At 62.5% G+C, this 6,923-nt stretch overlaps 1 non-coding gene across 1 annotated transcript; it reads left to right on the top strand.

The window, feature by feature from the left end:
• Nucleotides 1-2,914: 2,914 nt before the first annotated feature.
• LOC131865737 (5S ribosomal RNA) lies at nt 2,915-3,033 on the top strand. Its single transcript, XR_009364419.1, has one exon. It is a non-coding gene; the product is annotated as a 5S ribosomal RNA (ribosomal RNA).
• Nucleotides 3,034-6,923: the final 3,890 nt, after the last annotated feature.

Below are 6,923 nucleotides of genomic sequence, written 5' to 3' on the forward strand. Positions count from 1 at the left end.
CCCGCTTCGGAGCGCACCCTGGGCAAACCCAGCCAAGGTGCCCACCCCGGCCAAGGTGCAGGCGAGGTGCGCACCCGGGGCAAACCGGGCTCCGACAACGTGCACGCCGCACCTTGGAGCACACTTCGTAGCGCTCCCGGGTGCGCACCTCAGAGCACACCAAGGTGGGCAGCGAGGTGCGCACCTTTGATGCGCTGCCTTCACTAATTTCCAGAAAAGGCAAAAAAAAAAGGAGATTTTAAAATTTCCGTTTTGAAAGATAGTGAAAAAAACGGAACGCGCGTGCCATCTTGAGCCCGCCCTGGTGCGCAGCCCAGGTAAGGTGCCACCCTGGCAAAGGTGCGCACCCGGGCAATTAACCCTACTTCCGACTTCGTGCGCGCCAGGGTGGCAACCGGGCCTCGGAAGAGCCAATGCGAGAAACCCCACCAAACGCTCCGACAAAAAAAGAGGCGGCGCTCCAATAACCCCGCTTCGGAGCGCAGCCGGGGCAAACCAAGCCAAGGTGCCCACCCCGACGAAGGTGCACGCGAGGTGCGCACCCGGGGCAAACCGGGCTCCGACAACGTGCACGCAGCACCTTGGAGCACACTTCGAAGCACTCCCGGGTGCCCACCGGCGTTGCGCACCGTGGTGGGCAGCGAGGTGCGCACCTTTGATGCGCTGCCTTCACTAATTTCCAGAAAAAGGCAAAAAAAAATGAGATTTTAAAATTTCCGTTTTGAAAGATAGTGAAAAAAAAGGAACGCGGGTGCCATCTTGAGCCCGCCCTGGTGCGCAGCCCAGGCAAGGCATGCGCACCAAGGTGCCCACCCGAGGTGCACACCCGGGGCAAACCGGGCTCCGACTTCGTGCAGGCCGCACCTTGGAGCACACTTCGGAGCGCTCCTTGGTGCGCACCATGGTGCCCACCAGGGCGCACCCGAGGCAAACCGGGCTCCGACTTCGTGCACGCCGCACCTTGGAGCACACATCGGAGCGCTCCCAGGTTCGCACCAGCGTTGCGCACCTTTGATGCGCTGCCTTCACTAATTTCCAGAAAAGGCAAAAAAAAACGATATTTTAAAATTTCCGTTCTGAAAGATAGTGAAAAAAACGGAACGCGGGTGCCATCTTGAGCCCTTCCTGATGCGCAGCCCAGGCAAGTTGTGCGCACCAAGGTGCCCACCCTGGCGGAGGTGCGCGCCCGGGGCAAACCGGGCTCCGACTTCGTGCACTGCATGGTGCCCACCAAGGCGCGCAACCCAGCCAAGGTGCCCACCGCAGCGAAGGTGCACGCGAGGTGCGCACCCGAGGTGCACACCCGGGGCAAACCGGGCTCCGACTTCGTGCACGCCGCACCTTGGAGCACACTTCAGAGCGCTCCTTGGTACGCACCAGGGCGCGCAACCCAGCCAAGGTGCTCACCCCGGCGAAGGTGCACGCGAGGTGCGCACCCGGGGCAAACCGGGCTCGGACTTCGTGCACGCCGCACCTTGGAGCACACATCGGAGCGCTCCCGGGTTCGCACCAGCATTGCGCACCTTTGATGCGCTGCCTTCACTAATTTCCAGAAAAGGCAAAAAAAAGAAAAAAATGAGATTTTAAAATTTCCGTTTTGAAAGATAGTGAAAAAAACGGAACGCGGGTGCCATCTTGAGCCCGCCCTGGTGTGCAGCCCAGGCAAGTTGTGCGCACCAAGGCACCCACCCTGGCCAAGGTGGGTCACGGGGTGGGTCCTAGGGTGGGTAACGGGGTGGGTACTAAGGTGCGTGCCAAGGTGGGTCATAGGGTGGGTGCCAAGGTGGGCACCAGGGTGGGTGTGCACCAACCCTAGCCAGGGTAGGTCACGGGGTGGTTGTCGGGGTGGGCGTCAAGGAGCCAAGGTGGGTGGCAAGTAGCCAAGTTGCGTGCCAAGGTGGGTGTCGGGGTGGGTGCCAAGGATCCAAGGTGGGTGCCAAGGAACCAAGGTGGGTGTCTGGGTGGGTGCCGAGGTGGGAGCCAGGGTGGGTCCCAAGGTGAGTGCAAAGGTGGGTGCCAGGGTCAAGGTGAGTGCCAATGTGGGTTCCAAGGTGCCAGGGTCAGGGTGAGTGCCAATGTGGGTTCAAAGGTGCTAAGTTGGGTGCGAGGTTGGGTGCGAGGGTGGGTGGGTGCCAAGGTGTGCTAGGTGGAAGCCCGGGTGGGTCGGCATCCCATGGGTGGCTTCTTGTCAAGTTTTAGTCGTCGGGACTCATTTCGAGCCTTAGAGGTCGTTTCTTGTCCGGTTGCCCTGTCTTCGACCTGGGAACCCAATTTTGGTCCTCGGGTCCCATTTTTTTTTGTCTCGCATCCCACTTTTGGCCTGTGGCCTTTTCGGGGTCGATTCTCGTTTTGGGCATCAGAGCATGTTTCTTCTCCTAAAACCCAATATTTGTTTATTAAGTCTCGGAACACATTTTTGTTCTCGTGGACCCATCATGGGTCTTGGAACGCATTTGTGGTCCTTGGGTCCCATTTTGCATCCCGAAACTTGTGTTTTGGTGCTTGATCCCTATTTTGGGTGCCCACCTTGCACCAAGTGCGCACCCGGGGCAAACCGAGCGCCTTGGTGCACCGGGGCAAGATCGAGCGTGCACCCGAGGCGCCCCGAACATGCACCAAGGTGCACTCGGCCCACATGTGAGCGCAGGTCGTTGCGCCCGAGGTGGTGTGTGGGCACCGCGTTGCAGACGGGACACTGCACGCACACGACGCCCCCTCCAGGTGCACGCACGTAGGCCGGGCCGGGTGCACACCCGACGCCCTAGCAAGGTGCGCGCACCCGGGCAGGGCTCACACTTGGCGAACGGGGCGCACTTCGCGAGGGAGGGTGTGCACCTCGACGGGGGTGGGTGGCCGGGGTGGATTCGCACGTGGGTCGCGGTTTGCTAAGTACACACTGCGACAAGCTCATAACGGGTGCGATCATACCAGCGTTAGTGCACCGGATCCCATCAGAACTCCGCAGTTAAGCGCGCTTGGGCCGGAGTAGTACTGGGATGGGTGACCTCCCGGGAAGTCCCGGTGTTGCACCCTTTTTTAGTTTTTCGCCGGGCGTCGCAATGCTATTTGAATAAACCTTTTGCCCGTTTGCGTTCTCGTCGGGGCCGGGCCGGGCCGGGGTGCGCTGCCCGCACTACCGCGCGCGCGGGGGCGACACCGAGCGCGCACCCGAGGCGCCCCGAGCACACAGGCCACGGTGCAACCCGGGCGTTGTGCGCGCACCCCGGTGCGCCCGAGGTGCTGCGCGCGCACCCAGGTGAAATCGGTGTGCACCTCGGCCAGTGCGCGCTCGGTCGAGTCGCGCACGTTGGCCAAGGTGCACGGTGATGTTTCTTACTCTAAGGTTCCGCACCAGACGCCCGGGACAGGTGAGCGAAGCTGGGCGGGGCCGGGTGCGCGGCCGGGGCAGGTGCACGCAGCTGGAGAGAGCTTTGGAGCACACTTCGGAGCGCACCAATGATGCGCTCCATTCAAAAGTTTCCTGAAAAGGCAAAAAAAGTTGAGATTATAGAATTTCCCACTTGAGAGATTGTAAAAAAAAAAAATTTAAAATGAAGGAAACGCGGGTGCCAAGGTGTGCGCAGCCCAGCCAAGGTGTGCGCACCAAGGCGCCCACCCTGGCGAAGGTGCACGCAAGGTGCGCACCCGAGGCAAACCGGACAATTAACCCAACTTTCGACTTCGCGCGCACCTTGGAGCGCACTTCGGAGCGCTCCTTGGTGCGCACCAATCTTGGGCACCTCGGAGTGCACCATGGCGCCCACCAAGGTGCGCACCCGGGGCAAACCGAGCTCCGACTTCGTGCGCACCTTGGAGCGCACGAAAGGTGCGCACCATGGCGCCCACCAAGGTGCGCAGCCCAGCCAAGGCGTGCGCATCAAGGTGCGCACCCTGGCGAAGGTGCGCACCCGGGGCAAACCGAGCTCCGACTTCGTGCGCACCTTGGAGCGCACAAAAGGTGCGCAACCCAGCCAAGGTGTGCGCACCCCGGTCAAACCGAGCTCCGAATCGTGCGCACCAGAGGTGCACGCCATCGTGCGCACCTTGGAGCACACTTCGGAGCCCTCCTTGGTGCGCGCCGATGTTGCGCACCTCGGAGCGCACCCGGGGAAAACAATGCAATTAACCCGACTTTCGACTTCGTGGGCACCTCGGAGCGCTCTCGGGTTCGCACCTCGGAGCACACCGAGGTGCGCACCTTTGATGCGCTGCCTTCACCAATTTCCAGAAAAGGCAAGAAAACATTGAGAAGGTGTGCGCACCGAGGTGCCCACCCTGGCGAAGGTGCACGCGAGGTGCGCAACCCGGGGCAAACCGGGCTCCGACTTCGTGCACGCCGCACCTTGGAGCACACTTCGGAGCGCTCCTTGGTGCGCACCAGGGCGCGCAACCCAGCCGAGGTGCCCACCCCGGCGAAGGTGCACGCGAGGTGCGCACCCGGGGCAAACCGGGCTCCGACTTCGTGCACGCCATGGTGCCCACCGCGGCGAAGGTGCACGCGAGGTGCGCACCCGGGGCAAACCGGGCTCCGACTTCGTGCACGCCGCACCTTGGAGCACACTTCGGAGCGCTCCTTGGTGCGCACCATGGTGCCCACCAGGGCGCGCAACCCCGCCGAAGGTGCACGCGAGGTGCGCACCCGGGGCAAACCGGGCTCCGACTTCGTGCACGCCGCACCTTGGAGCACACTTCGGAGCGCTCCTTGGTGCGCACCATGGTGCCCACCAGGGCGCGCAACCCCGCCGAAGGTGCACGCGAGGTGCGCACCCGGGGCAAACCGGGCTCCGACTTCGTGCACGCCATGGTGCGCACCGCGGCGAAGGTGCGCACCCGGGGCAAACCGGGCTCCGACTTCGTGCACGCCGCACCTTGGAGCACACTTCGGAGCGCTCCTTGGTGCGCACCAGGGCACGCAACCCAGCCGAGGTGCCCACCCCGGCGAAGGTGCACGCGAGGTGCGTACCCGGGGCAAACCGGGCTCCGACTTCGTGCACGCCGCACCTTGGAGCACACTTCGGAGCGCTCCTTGGTGCGCACCATGGTGCCCACCAGGCCGCGCAACCCAGCCAAGGTGTGCGCACCAAGGTGCACGCGAGGTGCGCACCCGGGGCAAACCGGGGTCCGACTTCGTGCACGCCGCACCTTGGAGCACACATCGGGGCGCTCCCGGGTTCGCACCGGCGTTGCGCACCGTGGTGGGCACCTCGGAGCACACCAAGGTGGGCAGCGAGGTGCGCACCTTTGATGCGATGCCTTCACTAATTTCCATAAAAGGCAAAAAAAAAACGAGATTTTAAAATTTCCGTTTTGAAAGATAGTGAGAAAAAGGGAATGCTGGTGCCATCTTGAGCCCGCCCTGGTGCGCAGCCCAGCCAAGGTGTGCGCACCAAGGTGCCCACCCTGGCGAAGGTGCGCGCCCGGGCAATTAACCCAACTTCCAACTTCGCGCGCGCCAGGGTGGGAGCGCACCCAACAACCGGGCCTGGGAAGAGCCAATGCGAGAAACCCCACCAAACGCTCTGACAAAAAAAGAGGGGGCGCTCCAGTAACCCCGCTTCGGAGCGCACCCTGGGCAAACCCAGCCAAGGTGCCCACCCCGGCCAAGGTGCAGGCGAGGTGCGCACCCGGGGCAAACCGGGCTCCGACAACGTGCACGCCGCACCTTGGAGCACACTTCGTAGCGCTCCCGGGTGCGCACCTCAGAGCACACCAAGGTGGGCAGCGAGGTGCGCACCTTTGATGCGCTGCCTTCACTAATTTCCAGAAAAGGCAAAAAAAAAAGGAGATTTTAAAATTTCCGTTTTGAAAGATAGTGAAAAAAACGGAACGCGCGTGCCATCTTGAGCCCGCCCTGGTGCGCAGCCCAGGTAAGGTGCCCACCCTGGCAAAGGTGCGCACCCGGGCAATTAACCCTACTTCCGACTTCGTGCGCGCCAGGGTGGCAACCGGGCCTCGGAAGAGCCAATGCGAGAAACCCCACCAAACGCTCCGACAAAAAAAGAGGCGGCGCTCCAATAACCCCGCTTCGGAGCGCAGCCGGGGCAAACCCAGCCAAGGTGCCCACCCCGACGAAGGTGCACGCGAGGTGCGCACCCGGGGCAAACCGGGCTCCGACAACGTGCACGCAGCACCTTGGAGCACACTTCGAAGCACTCCCGGGTGCCCACCGGCGTTGCGCACCGTGGTGGGCAGCGAGGTGCGCACCTTTGATGCGCTGCCTTCACTAATTTCCAGAAAAAGGCAAAAAAAAATGAGATTTTAAAATTTCCGTTTTGAAAGATAGTGAAAAAAAAGGAACGCGGGTGCCATCTTGAGCCCGCCCTGGTGCGCAGCCCAGGCAAGGCATGCGCACCAAGGTGCCCACCCGAGGTGCACACCCGGGGCAAACCGGGCTCCGACTTCGTGCAGGCCGCACCTTGGAGCACACTTCGGAGCGCTCCTTGGTGCGCACCATGGTGCCCACCAGGGCGCGCAACCCAGCCAAGGTCTGCACACCAAGGTGCCCACCCCGGCGAAGGTGCACGCGAGGTGCGCACCCGGGGCAAACCGGGCTCCGACTTCGTGCACGCCATGGTGCCCACCGCGGCGAAGGTGCACGCGAGGTGCGCACCCGGGGCAAACCGGGCTCCGACTTCGTGCACGCCGCACCTTGGAGCACACTTCGGAGCGCTCCTTGGTGCGCACCATGGTGCCCACCAGGGCGCGCAACCCAGCCAAGGTGTGCGCACCAAGGTGCACGCGAGGTGCGCACCCGGGGCAAACCGGGGTCCGACTTCGTGCACGCCGCACCTTGGAGCACACATCGGAGCGCTCCCAGGTTCGCACCAGCGTTGCGCACCTTTGATGCGCTGCCTTCACTAATTTCCAGAAAAGGCAAAAAAAAACGAGATTTTAAAATTTCCGTTCTGAAAGATAGTGAAAAA

This window comes from Cryptomeria japonica, unplaced genomic scaffold (assembly GCF_030272615.1).
Source record: "Cryptomeria japonica unplaced genomic scaffold, Sugi_1.0 HiC_scaffold_117, whole genome shotgun sequence".
NCBI lineage: Eukaryota > Viridiplantae > Streptophyta > Pinopsida > Cupressales > Cupressaceae > Cryptomeria > Cryptomeria japonica.